Source organism: Rousettus aegyptiacus, unplaced genomic scaffold (assembly GCF_014176215.1).
Source record: "Rousettus aegyptiacus isolate mRouAeg1 unplaced genomic scaffold, mRouAeg1.p scaffold_m13_p_1, whole genome shotgun sequence".
Classification (NCBI taxonomy): domain Eukaryota; kingdom Metazoa; phylum Chordata; class Mammalia; order Chiroptera; family Pteropodidae; genus Rousettus; species Rousettus aegyptiacus.
The window spans coordinates 128,592,982-128,613,508 of NW_023416284.1; the positions used below are offsets into that span (position 1 = coordinate 128,592,982).

The 20,527-nt window shown below is 36.9% G+C and overlaps 1 pseudogene; it reads right to left on the minus strand.

Moving 5' to 3' along the window:
• Positions 1–19,914: 19,914 nt before the first annotated feature.
• LOC118606866 lies at positions 19,915–20,033 on the minus strand (annotated as a pseudogene).
• Between the last annotated feature and the right edge of the window lie 494 nt (positions 20,034–20,527).

A 20,527-nucleotide genomic window follows, 5' to 3' on the forward strand; every position in this document is an offset into this window, starting at 1 on the left:
GATAAATACCCAGAAGTGGGATTGCTCAATCATATGGTAGTTCTATTTTTAATATTTTGAGGAACGCCATATTATTTTCCATAGTGGCTGTACCATTTTGCATTCTCACCAATAGTTGTATGCTGTATTTTAATGGCTGTTATATTCCTCCAGTTTATAAGTGTTTTGTGCCTCTAAATGTGTTTATAACTTGATGCTTTAAATTTTTCTCTTTTCCTTTTGCACTGATAGACAAACTTGACTAGAGCTGCTAAGTACAAAGAACGAACCAGCAAAATGAAATAATTCCCTTTTCAGAGTCTCTGGCCAAACCTATTTACGATTAATTAAAATTGAATGGTCATACAATTTTAAAAGACAGAGTCATTAAGAACTCTAAGTGTAGTAAATCTGATCTTATCCTTTTCTTAAACACTGCAGTAGATGGCAATTTAGCAGAGAGAAGAAACACTCATAATTATAACTATCTAGCACTTACCACGTGCCAGGCACTGTCCTATGCCATCTATGTTTGTTAATTCAATTCATTAATTCTTTTAACATCCTTCCACATAAGAATGATTATGATTCATATTTTACATAAGATGATTCATGGAAAAGTGAAGAAATGTATCCACATCACGCAGACAGTAAATGGCAAAACTGGACTTTCTACCCAGGCCCGTTTCCATAGTCAGTGCTCAGAACTGCTGCTTTGTCTCATTTGTAATAGGTAAGCAGAAGTGAGATAAAGGCAGTTAGAGGGTCTCTGGGCTCCCATTAGCTGGGGCCACTAATGAATCCTATTTGCAGACTCAGACCCATGAGGCAACTGAGTCAGTACTAAGGAGGACCAGAAACCTGTCAGGAACTCAGCCATAATAGGTGGATCCAGAATTATTTGTGTTGGCAAGACCCAGTGCCCCTGAAGTGAATCCTAAGTGTTTTGCCATCAATCATAATTTTAGCTTTCTCCAAGCTTTGCTGTACTGACCAAAGCTTGACTTCTCTGACTTCTCTCGAGCCTCTCTGCAGCCCTGAATTTGGAATACCTTTTGCCAGTCATCTCAGGGGGGAAGAAGAGAAAGCCAAATCTTCTTCCTAGTGCCTTTAGCCATTGACTGGGATTCTGCTTGAGTAGCTTAGAACTTTGACATCAATGTTTGCCTTTAATGTTCCTGGCTGCTCATGACCCACCATCTCTATTTGGCCTTAATGATTGATCAATTAACTCTCTCTGACAATATCTAACATATGAATTCCATTATAAGAGCCCCTCCTATAACTGAGGTTTGATTTTTCAGCCCACTTGCTTTCTATTTCCAGTGCCCCGTCTTTTCCATTAGCTTTTGTCACGGCATGCTTCATGACCTGGCCTGCCTGAGTCTGGATATAATTTCCTCTTAGCAGATCCCTATGGCACAGGTACTGGCAGTTCTGTGCAGTTATTCAAGTTCCACCACCCTCACTACCAGGGCCAACCTGAGAAGGTGGTAAGCCACTGGTCTTCGATGCCACCTGGGCTGTTTTAGAAGCTTACATTGACCTGTATCCTGATGCCCTCACATTGCCCAAGCATTCTCACTCTCTCACCCTTTTCTTCCCTCTTCTTCCTCATATCTTAGGGCTCAGCTGGCGACATTAGTGACAATGGATTAGTCAGATAAGCCAATCAAGGCAAACACATTTCACAGGTTATGAAGGACTCACTGGATAATGCTGCAACAAAAGTATTTTTAAAGTTGGAAATAATCAAACCATATATTTGCATGTGAAACAAATGTTAATGATATTCCTTTAAATTTGTAATATAATTTTCAAAGCTATTTCCAATGTATTTTTGTAGATAGTAAAAACGACATAAAATTCTTTGATGCAATTGCCATCTTTCTCTTCCCGCGAATTTAGGCTTAGCCACCTGAGTTACTTTAGTCAATGAAAATTTACAAACCTGATGTAAACAGAGGCTTTAAAAGCATCTGCTCATTTGGGTTTCCTACTGTTCTTTGGAACCACAAGACCACCATGTGAAGAAGGCTAGGCTAGCTTCCTCTAGAATGAGAGACACACAGAGCAGAGATGAAGAGCCTTAGCTGAGCCCCCTATACAACCAGCCTGCCATCTGCCAGACATGTGAGTAAAGCCATACTAGACCATCTAGCCCCAGCCAAGCCACCAGCAGCTTTTAGAAACCAGCTGTACCAGCCCAGATCAGAAGAAGCTCCCAGCCAAACCACAGAATCATGGAAAGGAATTGTAATTGTTATTCAAGCCACACATTTTCCGGGTCATTTGTTTGCATCAAAATTTGACCTATGCGCGTTATCTCATTTGATCCCAATGATTGCCCTATGGTTAGGTCAGGGTAACTGACTTGCTAAGATGCTTAACTTATAAGTGGAAGAGCCAGAACTAGGACCTGGGTTGTCTCTCAACAACTATGCCAGTGCATTCTATACTCATCCCTCTGCTTTTTGATTTGCTAGAGGCGTATCTGATGAGATAGTATGGAATAATGAAACAGAGTAGAAAAAGCCTGAGAGAAAACCTGCTACTACTCTCTCATTGTACACTTGAGGAATCTGAGCCTCAAGAGAGTTCACCTTAGTTCTCAAATCTCAGAAGGTATGGAGCAAGTATACTGTCCCCAGTTTTTCTCTCTCCTGATCATGCTCTCTATGCTTCACGGAGCTCTCTGCTCTGTCTTCGGGCCACCCAAAATTCACTGTCTTAAGGTGAGGTGGTGACAGTAGAAACCATTGTGGTGGGGACAGCATTTTAGGCACGTGGCAAGTACGTATATGTGTTTGCGGGTCTGTGTGTTTGGTGCAGGACGCGGCTTTTAGTACTCTCAAATAATAATAGGCGGCTAGTTGCCTGCTCAGCTGTCTAAAGTTTACCTTTAGCAATGTCCCCTTCTCAGAGAGACCAGATGGCTTCCAGAATTACTACACTGATTATTTCCCTTGTTGTTTAGCAGCAGCTCTGCCGAAAAGCCTGGTGAAGAACCTCCTGGAAAAGAGCTGCCTCTGCTCAGAAAAGGAAGGGGAAATAGACTCTGATATTAGATGAGTCACATTCAGGGATATAGAAGAATACATCTTAACTTCATCTTGGCTTCCTCAGCAGAGAGCTGCCACTTCTACATCTCTATTTCCTTTAACCCCCATAAAGCCCCGCATATATTTAAACAGCCATCCACCAGCTTTTGGGGTGCAAGCAAAGCACCTCCATTCTACACCCCCTACAAGAAGTCTGAACAAAGGCCTGAAAATGAGATCATGGACAAGGGGCAGGGCTCGCAGCGGGGTAACATTATAAACCAGCATTGCTCCTCTGCTGATGCCGACTGCAGACCTTCCCCACAAGGCCTAACACCTTAGAGGTATTGTTTCTATTCTGTAAAACATCTCCCTTTAAAGAATTGTTCATAAGAAGGTAATTAGATATGTGGACAGAAAACAGATCTGTAGTGATGAGAGCATGCTATACAATCCATGAAGATTTTTCACACTTATTCTGGGGAGAAGGCAAAAATAAGATTTCTGGTGTCTAGGAAGGTGGGAGGTACGATCACTTCCTTTTCTTTAACAAATTACAACTCCCATCTCATTCTGTCTCTTGACTTCAAATTTTTACTTTTATGAAGTAATACTGGAGAAATGGAATGTCTTATCATTGCTATTAATATATATTTTATTAATATATAAATTATGTATAAATTTAAAAAATAGATATTCATTTCTATTACATACAAAAATGGGGAAATGTACTTGACTCTTAATGGCTTGTATTTTTTTCCTGGAGTTTTTTGTGGTTCCCCTTTCTGAGTCTGGGTGCCTTATCTGTGTATCGGAAGTATATCACGAGGTAAAAAGGAAAAACATTCCTGTGGCCATGACCCTGGGTTATACGCAACAGGAGAAAAGACTCCTTTTCTGCCATCACAGGGGGCAGAAACAGTAAGTGATGGTGATAGCCTGATATTTTAGCTCCACAGCAAACTTTAAATCTGGTTGTAAGAGGTGACTTTGTTTAAATAATTCAAAAATAGTAATAACAAAAAGCAGTGCTATGTATACTTCTTTGATAAGATACCACTAATTTGGCTAAGTATTACATAAAGTGAGCTGATGGCACCAGGAAAAATTCAAATGCCTGCTTTCATCCAGATCTTTTTTTAAGTGGACAATAGCTCTCATTGTCATATTAGGAGAATTGGGGAGAAAAAATAGATCTAATTTTCTATTCTTGTTACTACATTGCTCAGAGTCTTTCAGAAGCTTCACAGTTTTATTCTGGATATCCAGATATCAAAATTTCTAGTCACAGCCTTTGAAATTGCACAAGTGGCTTGCCTTTCTTGCTTGCTCTCTTCTCCTTTGGTTGCCCAGCAGGAACTCGGTTTGTCTGCAGCACGGAGGACCCCCCTGAAGGATCCTGAGGTCAGAATTTGCAGTCTCTCTATTCATCAAGTGCACACCCTGGGCCAGGTGCTCGACCAGCCCGAATTTTTGCCCAGGTGCTTTGCATGCACTGGAGTCTCTCAATTTCTCATCATGTCTGCTCCTACACAGGACCAGATTTACGTTTTGGAAAGATCATGCTGACAATGGTTTTGAGAATGGAAGAGGCAGGGTAGGAAGTGACTGAGCAAAGGGCATTGATAGAGAAAAATACAAATAGTTGGGTGGGAAAGGAGTGCCAAGGATAGCTTCTCTACACATTAGGAAGTTACAGGAAAATGACTTAGTGCTCAATTCAATATGAAAAGTGAGGTGGAGAAAGGGATGTGGCTATTTGATTTAATGCACTTTCATTTACTCATATTAACTATTTATTGCTCATATTCATCATTAATCAAAACATTTTGTCTTTCTATTATGGTCACATGTAATAATAACTTTAAAGCACTTTATTTTAAAAACATATCTAAAGTTACCAGAATTTCATTTTTAGAAGCATAAGTGTTGTCTTTGGATCATGTTCAGCTACTCAGATAAAGATATAGTCATATCATGAAATGAAAATTACTTGCTGATTGTGAATATAAGATATGAGTAATTCATAAAGTTCCTATAAGAATTTGCTCCCTGCAGTTTCAATACCCTAGTTTTCTCAAAATGTTCCTGATATATTTTTTCTAAATTATACCCTAAAATAAACACTAGTTATATAATTGTATCATAAAATAATATATGCTATTGTAAATATCTAGAAAGTACAGACTTTTTAAGGATAAAAATAATTTTTAATCCTATCATTCAAGGAAATCATTGAATTTTGAGTTTTTTTAGTATTTTTACTGGCATAGATATATATGTAAATGTACATATACAGATATAATTAGTGCCATAGTGTATATTCTAATTATATTCTTTTCTCATTTAATGTTATATCTTAAACATTTTCCATTGACATTAAATTTTTTATAAAAATCATAGTTTTAATGAATATGAATATTATAACATATGAATATGCTATAATTTAAGTTTTTTTCTCTCGATGACACTATGGCAGAAACTGGTTAGATGGTCATCAATCCCATTTCCTCCTCATAGGTACACAGGAAGATGATATTTTTCAGCCTCGCTTGCAATCGAGTTGGGCCATGTGACTGACTTCTGGCCAATGGAATCTGAGCCATAAATATCAGCCTGACCCTAAAATATACCTTCCAGTCTTATTCGTTCTCTCTCTCTCTCTCTCTCTCTCTCTCTCTCTTTAGACAGAATGAGGACTCAGATGATAGAGATATGTGAAGGAAGGCACATCGTGAAGTCACCATTTGAGGACAGACATACGCAAAAGCCCTTCAGCCTGCATCAAACTTTGGTATGAGTGAAAAAGAAGTGTTATTATGTTAAGCCTCTAGGTACTGAAGGCTGTTTGTTTCGGCAGCTGTCATTATTTATGCTGACTCATGCAAAAGTTTGAGTTTTTCTAATTTTACTCAATTTCTAAGTTTACCAAAATGTATATCTTTACCAAAATATAATTTGTCTTCCCAGGATAAACTTAAGATAAATCTAGGTGGGATTTCTGGCTTCCATCTAGGATGTAAAAATCTGGGAAGAGCATCACTCTATTCTAGCAACAAGATAAAGCTGGACTGTTTGCAAAATAATAACTTATTAAAACTATCATAGAGCTGAAATCACAGAATAACTAACTGGCCTAAAATTTCAGGAAAGATAGACACCATGGAGAGATAGGACATGAGGACTGTGCCATCTGTGAAGGCAGCACAAGAAAGACAGGGCTATCGTACAAGTGCGGGCATAAGAAGAATTCAGCTAAGATTTGTTCGAATTGCTAAAGGCAGGGTTTAGGCTGGATGAGGGTATAGAACTCCTGGGAGCCATAGACAGAAGGGACATTTGTGCTCACTTGCAGGTTCTTCTCTATGGACCTTGCTGGGTGCTCATGAGAAAGAATGAGGCATAGTGGGTAAGTGAAGATAACCTCTTTGGGCAGTGTTGGCCTGAAGATGAGTGTGGCTACCACTACAGGAAAAGCATGAAATCTCACATATTTCCTTCTCCCTAAGGAACAAAGGTCTTATGTTGCTGGGGTAAGACTAACAAAGGCTATTACTTCCAGGGCATAGGTGAAGATTCAATATAGTAATGAGGGAGTGGGAGAAAGCCTTTTATCAATGGAGGAGAGCCGAAGATATCCCTGGGCCCATATTTCTAGAGGGTAGGTCATTGAGAAAACCCCACTCCTAGAGCAGGGTCACAGGGTTTGCATAGGCTCGAAGTTGACCCAAAATAGCAGAAATTTCCCACCTCCTATCCCTTACCTCACCAGGCCAACACGCACCAAGAAGTAACAAACAAAAGCAGACTATCTTTGAATATAGGACAAGAATTCAGAGAAAGACCCTCTCAGAGGTATAGGTGCACAAGAAAAACTAAAACCGAGGGTGGAGCAGAGACATTGAAAATTCCTCTGACATCCCCATCCTTAACACAAGTTCACAAAAGAAGAATGTGAAGAAGTATACTAAAAGTAACCTTATGATGACAAAATCAAGTTCGACTCCTAAGTAGATCACTAAACCATCCACATTAATGGCCTAACAGAAGAAGCATGAACATTTCTAGGAATGAAGTATATTTACCTCAGTTTCATGAAGTGTCTTATTAGCAACTGTAGGATTTTGGCTTTTATAGTGACTGTATGATGGGAAGTCATTGGAAGGCTTTTGATATGAATTTTGAAGAGATACTTCTTGATTCTGAATTGGAAGTAGACAGCAGAGGGCAAGAGTGAAAGCAGGAGACCATTTAGGAGGCTCTTACAGTGAGTCCATGTGAGAGATGCTTTCTGATTTCTGGTAGTAACAGTGGAGGTTGTAAGACAAGGGCCATTTCAGGATCTGTTTTGAAGGTAAATACAATAGGATTTGATAATGGATTGGGAAGTAGGGGAGAAAGAGAAGTGGGAAGGATGACTCTAAGATTTATGGCCAGAGCAACTAGAAGACTGAGTTGACGTTTAATAAACTAGAGAATACTGAGGGAAGAGCAGTTTGAGAAAGTAAGAGCAGAAATCTGGATTCAGCCATGTTGAGTATGAGATACTTTTTAGACAACATAATGAAGCCAATATGATCCTGAATTGAGGGGAGTATGAGCCTGAGCTTAAAGGAGACAGCATGCTGTAGCTATAAATTTGGAAAATGTCAGCAATTAGATGGTATTTAAAGCAGTGAGACTAGATGATATCATCTAGAGAATGAGTGTCAACAGAGAACAAAAAAGCTCAAGGACCAAGTTCTGGGGATCACCAACATTTAGAGGCAGGGGAAGTGAGAAGAACCAGAGAAGTAGATTGAGAACAAATAACCAGTGAGGTAGACAGACAATCAAGAGAACACTATTCCATTGTTCTCTTAGCCAAGTGAATAATGCTTCAAGGAGAGAGTGGTCAACTATGTTAAATGCTGCTGATAGAGATGAGGATTAAAATTATATTTCATGGTTGAACCCTTTGTTATATTTAGGGAAAATATTTTTCTCAGTTTTTTTTTTAAATATATATTTAAAAGATATTTTTGACATAGAAATATCATCAATTTTTATGTACTAAATTCCATTGGATATTTTCTTTCTTGTTTCTTCTTATATTTTTTAACTTATATCTGACAACATTTTTTTGTATAAAAAGAAAATATTATATTTTATTCTATTTTTTATAGTTTTATTTTTTATACTTTAATCTTTGTAAATATGATTTTAATTCCAATATCAAAGGGATACATGACAATTTAGCTGAAAATTCCCCTAATGGTGAATATTTATATTTCAATTTTTTGTTGACATGAATAACATTATAATGTATGTCTTTGCCTTTATATCTTTATCTACATTTTTTGAAGATATCTTTTGGGCCTATGCTCACATGTAAAAATTATTAAGCCATAAAATAATTTAAAAAGTATAACATTTAAAATAGTTACTCTCTTAACCTCTCACTCAGAACTGGATGTTAAGAAACTTATTCATTAATGCAACAAATATTTTGTGTGTATGTCTATGTTCACCTATGTATTCCACAAAGGGTTTTAGGTGCTGATGATAAATAAACTAGCAGAAAAAAAAAAAAATCCCTGACTTGGTAGAACTTATGATTTTAGTATGGGAAACAGACCAAAAAAACAAAAACAAAAGCAAAACCATAATAAATAAGTTATATAGTATAATGTGTAAACATAATATACAGTATAATAATTATGGAGCAATTAAATAGTATAAGATGTAGTCATAATAAATAAGCAAATTTTATGATATGTTAGAATATAACATATAATTTTTAGTATGTGATAGTATGCTGTGGAAGGAAATAGATCAGGGTAAGGGAGATTGAGTGATGCTGAAAAGAAAGTGGTTGCAGTCTAGGTGAGGTGCTCAGGGCAGGTGTCATTGAGACACCAAAGCTGAACAATTAGAAGGAGGCAAAGAGGTGAAGGAGTTAGCTCTGTGGAGGAAGAGGACTCCGGGCAAAGAAGCACATCGTGCCTGGCTATCAAGAAAAAGTGTAAATCTCTATCTTTAAATACAATCACATTCTGAGACACTGGGGGTTAGAACTGCAACATAAGAATTTTAGGGAGACACAGTTTGATCCATAAAAGAAGGAAAAAAGGACCTAATTTAGTTTAGTATTGGCATTTAGACCAAGATGCTAATAAATTGAATTTTCATAAATTATTTTATTAGAAAGTTATTTATAGCTATGGACTCTCTCTTTTTTGTTATTTACTAGAGGCATCTTTATTTAGTGTTCTTTCCATTGCAAACTGCAGACATACTAATTAAATACGTAATAGAACTATCAATCACAGTAATGGTGTGAGGTTGGGGAGGTGGGTAGGGGTGAGGAGAAACTAGAAGATGTGATCATGTCCTTCAATTAAATTTGCTTTTGTGTATAAGCTCATAGGAAGTATAAACATCTACCCTGTCTTTCAATCATATTAGTTTATTAAATTTTCAAATGCCATATGCCATTGCCAATAATTAGATACAGGATATAAGTCTTTCAGACTGGCGGGATCAAAAATGGTGAGTGCAAAGCTTTATTGTATTATGATTCTCTTCTCCCTAAAGCTGCACATTTTGTGACAAGACTTTCAGAGTCTGTCATAGTTTAGGATTCTGGTTATTGGCTTGAACAGTTGGCTGTTAGCAGTCTCTTTGCTTATTGAAGAGAAATGTTAACACAACCATAATTAATTGGTCTGCAGAAGCTTGTCCTTTTGTAGATATGCCCTTATTCTGGGACAGGTAGTTCAATAGGGTTCTGAACCTTCTCCTGTCCTAAGACAGGTTTGTTTGTAATTAGAAATTTGGGCAGCGCTAACGGAGTCTGTAGTCTCTCTGCAGAGCTCTCTCCCTATGAGAAGAATTGGGAAACTCTTATGCAGGGTAGGAAAGGAGGCTGCATTCTAGAGGCCTTCAGTCTCTTCTGGCAGAATTGAACTCAAGTGTTTAAACAGCTTGGAAAGAGTCCCCCATTTTTCCACTTACTCTCTAAGACTTTCTCAGTACCACCATCATTTCCACCAGAAACATGGGAATACAGATGTGAATCTAGTCTCTAAGTTAGTCTTTGACATCTTGGAGCCAGCTCTCCAAGTTATAAATGCATAAATTAAAAGTCAGTGGTGACCATGGATTACAACAATAAAACACTAATCAAGTGCATGTCTACATATGTGGCTAGGTTAAAATAATTAAATAGAACATTTCTCTTTCCTTTGGGAGCTTGTAAGAAAATACATATGTCTGTTCAATTATAGGTACCATAGCAACTCAGGAGACTAGATAAGGGAGCCTTCTAAGGAGCCTTGTAAGAAGCGTGATAGATACTGGTTTTTGTAACTTCCAGCAAATGGTAGCATAATAAATAAAATGAAGGAGAAAACCAGCCTGACTGAGAGATTGGATTGGGGTGCATAATTAATAAATACCTATTGAATCAGTATGAGAGAAATTTCTTCTTTTTCTTTTTTAAAATTTATTTTTCAATTACAGTTGACATATAATATATCAGTTTCAGGTGTACAACACAGTGATTGGACATTTATATAACTTACAAAGTCATCACCTTAATAGGTCTAGTACCCATCTCACGTTCTGCATATATAGTTATTCCTATAATTAATACTATAGTTATTACTATATTATTGACTATTCCCTATGCTGTACTTTATAATCCTATGACTATTTTTATAACTGGCAATTTGTACTTCTTAATCCCTTTCTTCTTTTTCACCCATACCCCAGCTCTCCTCTCATCTGATGACCATCAATTTGTTCTCTGTTTCTATAAGTTTATTTTGGTTTCGTTGGTTTGTTTATTTTGTTTTTCAGATTCCTCATATAAGTGAAATCATATGTTATTTGTCTTTCTCTGTCTGACTTATTTAACTTAATATAATATCCTCTAGGTCCATCCATGTTATGTGAAATGATAAGATTTCATTCTCTTTTTTATGGCTAATATTCCATTATATATACCACCTCTTCTTTATCCATTCATCTATTGATGAATATTTTTGTTGCTTCCATATATTGGCTATTGTAAATAATGCTGCAATGAACATAAGGGTGCATCTATCTTTTCAAATTAGTGTTTTGGATTTCTTTGTATAAATATCCAGAAGTAAAAATGCTGGGTCATAGCTGGTTCTATTTTAAATTTTTCTTTTCTTTTTAAGGGTGAACAATATTCTGTTGTATATGTATAAAACATACATACAGTGTATGCTTATCTATTTATCTATTGATGACACCTGGAATGCTTCCTCATTTTAGTTATTGAATCATGCTGTTGTAAATACCTCTTTGAGACCCTGCTTTCAATTCTTTTGGGTATATGCCAGAAGTGGAATTGCTAGGTCACATGGTAAATCTATTTTTGATTTTTTGAGGAGCTACCATACCATTTTCCAGTGACATTTTACATTCTTATCAAAAGTACGTAAGTGTTTCAAATTCTCCAAATCCTTGCCAACATTTGTATGATCTATTCTAGAGAATGTCCCATATGAACTTGAGAAGATGTCTATTCTCGTTGGGTACAGTGTTTTGTATATATCTGTTAGATCTGATTAGTGTATTATGTTATTCAAGTCCTTTATTTTCTTATTTATTTTTTGTCTGTTAGTTTTATTCATTATTGGGAGTGGGTCATTGAAGTCTCTAACTATTATTGTAGAACCGTTTATTTTTCCCTTTAGTTTTGTTGATTTTCGCATCATATATCTGATGGCCTGTCATCAGGTACATAAATAGCCTTGCTCTAACTGGAAAGTCTTGTCCCTTCATTCCTCCCTGCTTGTCCAATTGTGTGGTCTTCTTACTATGTCTTGAACACACCATCACCTCTGCCATCTACAGATTACATGTGGCTGTGTGTTCAGTAGTGAGGTCTTCAGTGGTCCACACCATGTTGATAGTAGTAATTTTTCTAGTGTTTAGGACACAGATGACATCATAATGATTTAAAAAACATCAAAATATTGTTGTTCAAAAAAGATTTACTTATTTGTAATGCGTGTTTTTTAAATGGCATCGAATTGCTGCTGTAGCCACTAACATTTTTTCCCCCATCTTTGCTGCCTCTCCTCTCCTTTTATAAGCCTATACCTTTGCCAAAAGGTCATCATCCAAAAATAACAATAGGAATTCTCAATACAGAATTTAAAAACTCATTATTGTATTTTACATGTAAATGATTTCCTAAACATATCATCGATTATTTACCCATCAGATAGGTACAAAGGATTTTACTTTTCCATCTTTCAGATGAAGAAACTAATTCCACACATTACACAGCTGTGTAAATTATAAATCCATTGCTTTTTCCATTGTTTCATGTTACATCCTCTGCTTGGTCCCTCAGGATCCTTCCCCATGCTGGGGTCAGTCTGAAATTTCTACCTGATAGAATAATGTGTTATCCCTCAGGCTAAACGTTTGTAGAATTCTAAGGAATATTGAATATCTTTATGTAAAAGACATGATTAGCAGTAAGATTTCTAGACCACCTGCATAATTATATCATTTCCAGGTATAATAGAGTAGAAGAAGTCTCCTTAGCTTGCTACCCTAGCATTTAAAATTGCATCGTTCTTGAGACTGTAAATAAAAGTCTATATGTGGACTGTTTCATCTTCTTCCAAAACTTTGGTGGCAGGGTGAGAAGTGACAGTTAAAGAGAAGCAGCAGTTAAAGAGAGACAAGCTGCAGATAAAGCTATTATAACATAACTACATAGAAAGTCAGTGCTAGAAGGGATCTTAGTAGCAATCCAGCCCAGAGCCTCACTTACGGTCAAGGAATCTGAGGTCAGGAGTCAGGGTAGGGGGTGGAGAGCCTGTCTAAATCTCATGGTGAGCTGGCAGTATTGCTGAAGCTAGGGCATGGCTTTCCATCCTCATGTTTCATCTGTATACTCTCAACGGACACATTTGTATTTAAATTCAGAATAAATTTCTACCCTGTGAGGTACTTGTACAAATAAACTTTGAAGATAATAGAGATGTTAATAAAAGCCAGTCTCTGCCAAGGAGAGCTGCTAACCTAACATTACTTCTGATATACAAGTACATTAAAAGGCACATTCCATAGCAGAGTGAAAAGAATTTGCAAATGACAAAGTTTAAACAGGTTCATTGTCTGAACAATAACTTGGTGCACTATTTTAGAGTCTTGCCTGTGGGCAGGGTGCATACATATTTCAATTAGTCAACCAGCAAGTGATCATTGAGCACTGTTTCTGTCCAACAGCTGTGCAAAGCCAAGAAAGGCTCCTGCCCATAAGGAGCTTTTAATGCCATTGGGAGGTACAACTAATACCTACAAAAAAAGTTAAGAACAGTTAAATACAGGAGATGAAACCCAGATGTTTGCTCACTCCCCACCCTAATTAGTATAATCACAACTTTAGTTGAATTTGATCAATGAGCAAAGTGGGGGAATGTGGGCAATCTCTTGCACAAGTAGGATGGCATCATGTGAGAACAATTCTTGGCATAGCTGAATAAGATCCCCAGTGTAAACTCAGAACTAGCTCTTTACCTAGCCCAGTCTTGTATATCTTAGCCATTCTGCCTTCTCTTTAACTTCTGCCCCACCTCCACCAAGGCCCAAGCTCTCTTGCTGCATTCAACGTCAACCTTTTTAAAGATTTAAACTTGTTCCATCTTGTACTCTGCATCTGGCTTGTTCCTGTGGAACCCTGGCCTTTTACTTCTAACTGGACCTGATATTCTACTGGGGTCTCAGTACTATTCCTTTGGGCCTGATGGTGGCCTCTTCGGCAGGTATAGTTTACATTCACTCATAGATTAGGTCTTCTCTCCATGTAGGGTAACATTTGACCCTCTAGCATGTCACCAAAATGCTCACCTATGGGGCTAAATTAAATGCAGGGACCTATTAAATGTTAGCAAGCAGAATACATTCATAAAAAAATGCCTACTATTTTTCTGGCAGTACTTCAGAAACCACCAAGGAATGCTAATTCCTATGTTTGATTTCCTTGCAAAAGGCACCTGAACTATTTATTCATTCCTTCATATATTCATTTTTCAAACATTCGTCGAGGAATTACTAAACTGGGCACTGTGCTGGATGTCAGAGCTGTGGAAACATTGAAACACAGTTCTTGCCTCAAGGACTTGGTTCTCAGCCTAGTGTGGGAGACAGATAAGAACACAGTCCTGAATTAGAGCTTTGAGAGATATAATCATAGAGCACTTTGGAACCACAGCTGTGGAATGTCGATCCAGACTGGGAGGGTGTGATGTGTAAAGGGGTGGGAGTAGGATGGGGTGTCAAGAAAGGCTTCTGAGCAGAGCTGACCTAACAGAAGATATCCGCTGAAATTGTTGAGTGGCCATGAAGGTTATTGTCTTCTCACAAGGCCCTGGAAGTCCCACACATGTCTTTGTATTTGGGGATGAGTCACTTCACTCCTGTCTTCTCAGCTGAATTGTTTGTGAGTAGGTGCAGGGCCCTATTAAACGTTAGCAAGAGAAATACATTTATAAAAAAGTGCCTAGTATTTTTCTGGTGGAATCTCAGAAACCACCAAGGAATGTTAATTTCAACTTAAACCAGCACTTGTGATCATGCAAAAAATGGATTGAAGAGAAGTGAAGGCGGTGAACATGTGTACTTCTCTCTTGATGAAATAATTGATGTACGTGGCAGGTGCGCAAGGTACAAGAGGTTATATGGCATGAAGGGACTTTAATTCTCTTCCTGGCCCCCAACCTGTAGTATTCTTCCTCGAAGAGAATTCAGTGGTGTCTCATGTACCCAAAGATCATCTATGCATTTAGAAATGTATATGAGTATATGCATTTTCTTATTTCCTTACAAGTAATTGTAGCACACTGTTCTGTGCATTGCTTTTTCTCACTTTGTTAGTTCATCAAATATTTGTTGTAAATTTAATAGGTGCTATTTACATGGTTCTATGTGTAAGGGATGCAGTGATAAGCAAAACAATAATCCATGCCTTCAGGAACTTTTATTTAGAAAAATCTTCCCATATCACATTTGTTCCTGCTTCTTGATAATATGTTCATGTCTGTCATTGTATGGATGCACTGCAATTTATTTTATCAGGCTTTTATTCATAGAAACTTGATTGTTTCTAACCTTTCCTATCACAAAATATATTCTATTTAGTGAGTATCTATGTGTATAGAGTACCTGGGAAAGTGCTTTAAATAGAGTAGGCACTCATTTATTGAATGAATGAACACACTTTCACAAATATGAGAGTGTATTTTAGGATAAATAACTAGAGGTGGAGTTGATGAGTCAAAAGGTATGTAAATTTCTAATTTTAAAAGATATTTTTAATTTTCTTAACTTATATTTTAAGCGATTTATACTCCCACTAGTAATGTATGAGAGTAAAGTTATATTTCTCCTTACCACCGTGATGTCAATCTATGCTGTTTAATTTTAATTTGTATTGCCCTTGTCATGAGTGAAATTAAGCATTTTTTATATGCTTAGGAGCCATTTTTTTTTTTGTCTGTGACCTATCCGTTTACACCATCTACTCTTAGAGTGTATTATTGGTCTTTTATTTATTGACTGTAGAGCTTGTTTATTTATCAAGAAAAATATCTTTTAGCTCCAACATGAGTGGCAAATATTTTCTTCATTTTGTTAGTTTTCTTTTGACTTTGCTTATGCATTGTTTGTCATGTAGTATACATTTTTTTATTTTTATGTAATCGAATGTATCTATCTTTTATTTTATAGCTTTTACATTTTGCATTGAGAAAAATCCTCCCCTGAGATTATTTTTTAAATTCTATAATTTCTTCTATTTTTATGATTTCATTTTTTACATTTAAATCTTTGATTCATATGAAGTATAGTTCGAAGTAGGAATCCCACATCACATTTTTTTTTCAGATGGCTATCCAATTTGCTATAAGATTTATTGAATTGTCTATCTTTCCTTCACTGTGTCGAAATGTCACTCTTATCGTTTTTATCACATATTTTCTTAACCAAATGTTGTATATATTTTCACCTATTTTTTAGATTTTCCAGTCTCTTTTATTAATCTGTGATTCAGCTAAGGTTTCATCTGGCTGCACATAAAAGAAGATCCAAATAATAGTTGTTTGAACAAGATAGGGTTTTATTTCTCTCATATTACATGAAAGCTAGGGTAAGCAGTACTCACTGTAGCGGCGGTGCTACAATATCATGAATATATCAAATTCTCTCCATCATTTTCCTCTGACTACCTTACCACTGGTTCTAGCCATAAGTGCTTTATGGTGGTAACATAGATACTGTAGTTCCCCAATCATGTGAAAGCTTTAATCAGGAAGAGAGAGGAAGAAAAAATTTATTAAATGACTGATGCCGGCTGAGTTAGCTTCCTGCTAAATTTTTGCCCTTTTAATTTTTTTTCTTATCTGCATGCACTTCCCCCCTTTCTTCCTACTCCTTCCTTCTGTTCCTAGAGTAATCCTCACTGCAGTGATAGTTCAGTGCTACTACTAAGACATGATGTACCTCGAGTCTCCATTGAATGAGCAGGTAATCATCAAAGATCTACTCTGCCTAGCTGGGGTTTGAAATCTCCATGTTCTGTGTGAGCTCACCATTGTTTAGCTTACCACTACCTGGTAGTTATTTGACTAACTTTGTGAAGTTTCAATCTGACATGCATGACTTACTACTTAGCAAAGATCCAAGATGACTCTTACACAAATTTTTAATGCTCATTTTCTGTGTAGCTCCCTCGTCTACAGAACTCTTTTCTACGGCTCCTACCATTCCTGGTTAATTGAACTCCAGTCTTAGTCTCTTTTACTCAGAAACCCGAAACCCTGTTTGGTTTCCTTTCTCTCGTCTGAAAATTACCTCCAGGAGGAAAACCAGAGTGACTGTCATGCTCACCTCATTTGTATCCTTTCTCCTTGGAATCACAGTCCTGTGCAATATTGTGCAATATTTTGCAAATAACTGAAAACAGTTGCTTTAGGTTTTTTCCTCCCAGTTTTTTAGTTGTTTATGGCAGAAGGTTAAATCTAGTTTTGTTTTTCCATCATGGCTGGCAATAAAAGTCCTCAGCTTTCTTCTAACAAGGTTTCCAAAAGACCGACTGTGACAGGCAGAATTGCACTCCCCCAAAGATACTCAGATCCTCTTACCTGGAATCTGCGAAAGGCAAAAGGAACGGATTAAGTCGAAATTCTTAAGATAGAAAGATTATTTTGGATTATGTGGTGGGCTGAATGTAATTACAAAGGTTCACATAGGGAAGCTGGAGTGTCAAATTTAGAAAAGTATATGTAATAACAGAAGAGGTTGGAGTGATTTGCTTTGATGCAAGAAAGGACCCATGAGCCAAGGAATGCAGGCGGCCCATAGATGCTGGAAAAGACAAGGATGGATTCTCCCCTGTGGCCTCCAGAAGGAACAGCTCAGCTAACATTTGGATTTTAGCCCTGTAAGTTTCATTTTGATTTTCTGACTTTCAGAACTGTAAGATAACAAATTTGTGTTGTTTTAAACAACTCAGTTTGTGGCAGCTTTTTACAACAGAAATAGAAAACTAAGACACCCAACCAGTGTCACAATGGCCAGAATTTAGTCACATGGCCACAAAGTCTCTGCAAGGAAAAGTTAGAAAATATGGGCGCATTGATATCTTTTCTTAGTCCATCAGGCTACTATAACAGAATATCACACACCGTGTGGCTTATAAACAACAGAAATTTATTTCTCAAAATTCTAGAGGATGGAAGTCCAAGATCAGGGTACCAGCATGGTAGGGTTCTGGCTAAAGCTCTCTTCCGGGTTGAAGACTGCCCACTTCTTGCTGTGTCCTCACATGGTGAAAGAGGCAGGAAGCTTGCTGGAGTCTTTTTTATGAGGACACTCATCCTATTTGTGAGGACTGTGCCCTCATGACCTAACCCCCTCCCAAAGGCTCCATCACTCAATAACATTACCTTAGGGATTGGGATTGCAACATATGAATTTTAGAGGTATATAAACATTCAGGCCATAGTACGCCTTCGATAGAATTAAGGTTCTATTAAAAACAGAATTATGAGTGAAATATGAGCAGTCTCTACCATTAGTCCTTCACTATTTTAATTATTTCAGTTGTTTTAAGGTGTTTTAATATCTAATAAGTCTACTCTCTTTCATTTTCTTTGTTTTTAAGAATTCTTCTGACTATTCTTGCTTGTTTAGTCTGCCATATTCTGTACTTAACCATCAAATTCTCTAATGAAAAATATCATGTTGGTATTACATGAAACTTACATTAATTAATAGAGTATTGACTCTTTATGGTGCTGAGTTCTACCTAAGTGCATGATATGGCTCTTCATTTGTGCTGGCCTTGTAAGACTCATTGTGAACTTTTGACCTCCAGAACCATAAGATTTGTTTCTTTCTCTATATAGATTTTTAATTTTTTGTTTGAAAAAGGATAATTTTTATGAAATATATATAAATGATTTTTAAAAGACCAAAGTGAATAGTATGACAGCAATACTACATTTGAATTCCTTCTCATGAGAGGCTACTTGTATGGAAATACCACAATTTTGTTGACAGCTCACTCCTTGTAGACCTTAACACATGAAACTTGTTAAAAGCCTATATTTGTATTGGTATATAAGATGTCTTGGAGTATAAATCATTGCATATGAAACCTTCATTAGAACTGAGGTTCAATACAGCCCCATAAAATTTTGAGATCAGAGCAAACCAAAATAAAAGAAAACACTGCTTTGTGAAACAGCATTAAGTTTTAGATAACCCACCACACGGGGGTGGGAAACCAGTGAGAAAGCTGTGGATGTGCCATACCTCAGTGATCTGTGAAATCTGACATCCAGAAGCTACTTTCAAATTTTTATGTTGCTAGATTAAATTGCCAGTTTATTAGCAAGGCTTCAGTGTCTGATACCTACTGAAAAATTCTGTGTAGGGAAGAATTTTATGTTACTTCCTAACCGTCATACGACCAACCATAAATAGTCTGATTTCAGTAAAATAGTCAGAAATTATACTCACTTGTTCACTCTCACTCGAATCCATAAAGAAAGAAAGAACCCTAAAATGCTGATTAGGACTATCAAGAAAGTGCTTTACCTCTTTGGGTACTCTGTTATTTCTTAAGAGGTTTGAATATATAATTACAGGACATCTCTGAGATGTAAACAAAGACAAGAAAAATGAATTAGAGAGATCCTTTAAAAGGATTAGCTGCTTGGAGGAAATTATTCCTATAAATTGAATGCTTAATTAGCATCAACAAATGGGAGAGGCAAAATGGGATTTGACTAAGGGAAGATGTTTAGACTAATCAAGATACTAACTCTAGTTGTTTGCATCAAAAAAGATACACTAGCATGACAAATTTTACAGTTGAATCCAGAGAAGGAGGAGTACGTGTTCAAAATAGAAAAATATAGATTGAAAGAGAAGAGGGTAAATCTGCATTAATATTCAGGCAAGCCAAATTTTATAATTTCATGAGGGAATATAAGCAGTAAGGAAAAGAGGTCCTTGGCTTATAGCCACTATTTATCTCAAACTTGGCTAGCTGTCATTAGTTAAAAGTTACAGGCACTGTGTTGAAAACATATGCAGATGATCAAAGACCCAGTTTTGGAAGGTATGTTAAATTTCATCTGGAATGATCCATCTTCCTTCTTATGCTTGAGTCCTTTCTGAGGAAGCCTCACCAAAGCTGAGCTTGTACACCTTCTGTTGTGAATGCTCATTTCCTCCCAAGGCAGCCTATTCAATCTTTGGTGAGCTCTGGCTGTTATATTCTCCTGTATATTGATCCCAAGTTCGTTTTGCTATCCATTGCTTTTATTCATTTATTTATTTATTTTTTTAGAGATGTCTACAGCACCTGGGATTCCTAGGTGGTCTCCCATCCAAGTACTAAGCAGGCCTGACCCTGCTTAGCTTCCAAGATCAGACAAGATCAGGCATGTTCAGGGTGGCATGGCTATAGATGCTATCCATTGTTTTTAGTTCTATCTCTGGGGGAGGAATGAACAAATTTAATCTTGGTTCTATGTAATAGTTCTTCAACTTTATAAAACTGGCTATTATTTCTTTAATGTTCTGTCTTCAGTTAGCTAAATAGCTCTAGATCCTTCAACTATGCATAACAGGACAGGAAGGAGTTCAAATCTCTTCAACATTTTTGTCTTTTTTTTTTTTTTGTGAGTGTGCTTGAGTGTCTCTTTGTTATTCTAGGCAATTAACTCAATAATCCATTGTGAACTACTAATTGATGAATAGAGCATACTATTTGTTGTTCTAAATCCTTGCTATCAAAGCGCGTTCCGTGGGCTAGCAGGTTTATACAGGAACTTGTTAAAAGTGAAAACTACTCAGACCTACCCCAGACCTACTAAACTGGAATTTGTATTTAAATAAGATCCCAGGTGACTCATATGAACTTTAAAGTTTGAAAAACACTGTTTTACCTATCAGTGGTTCTC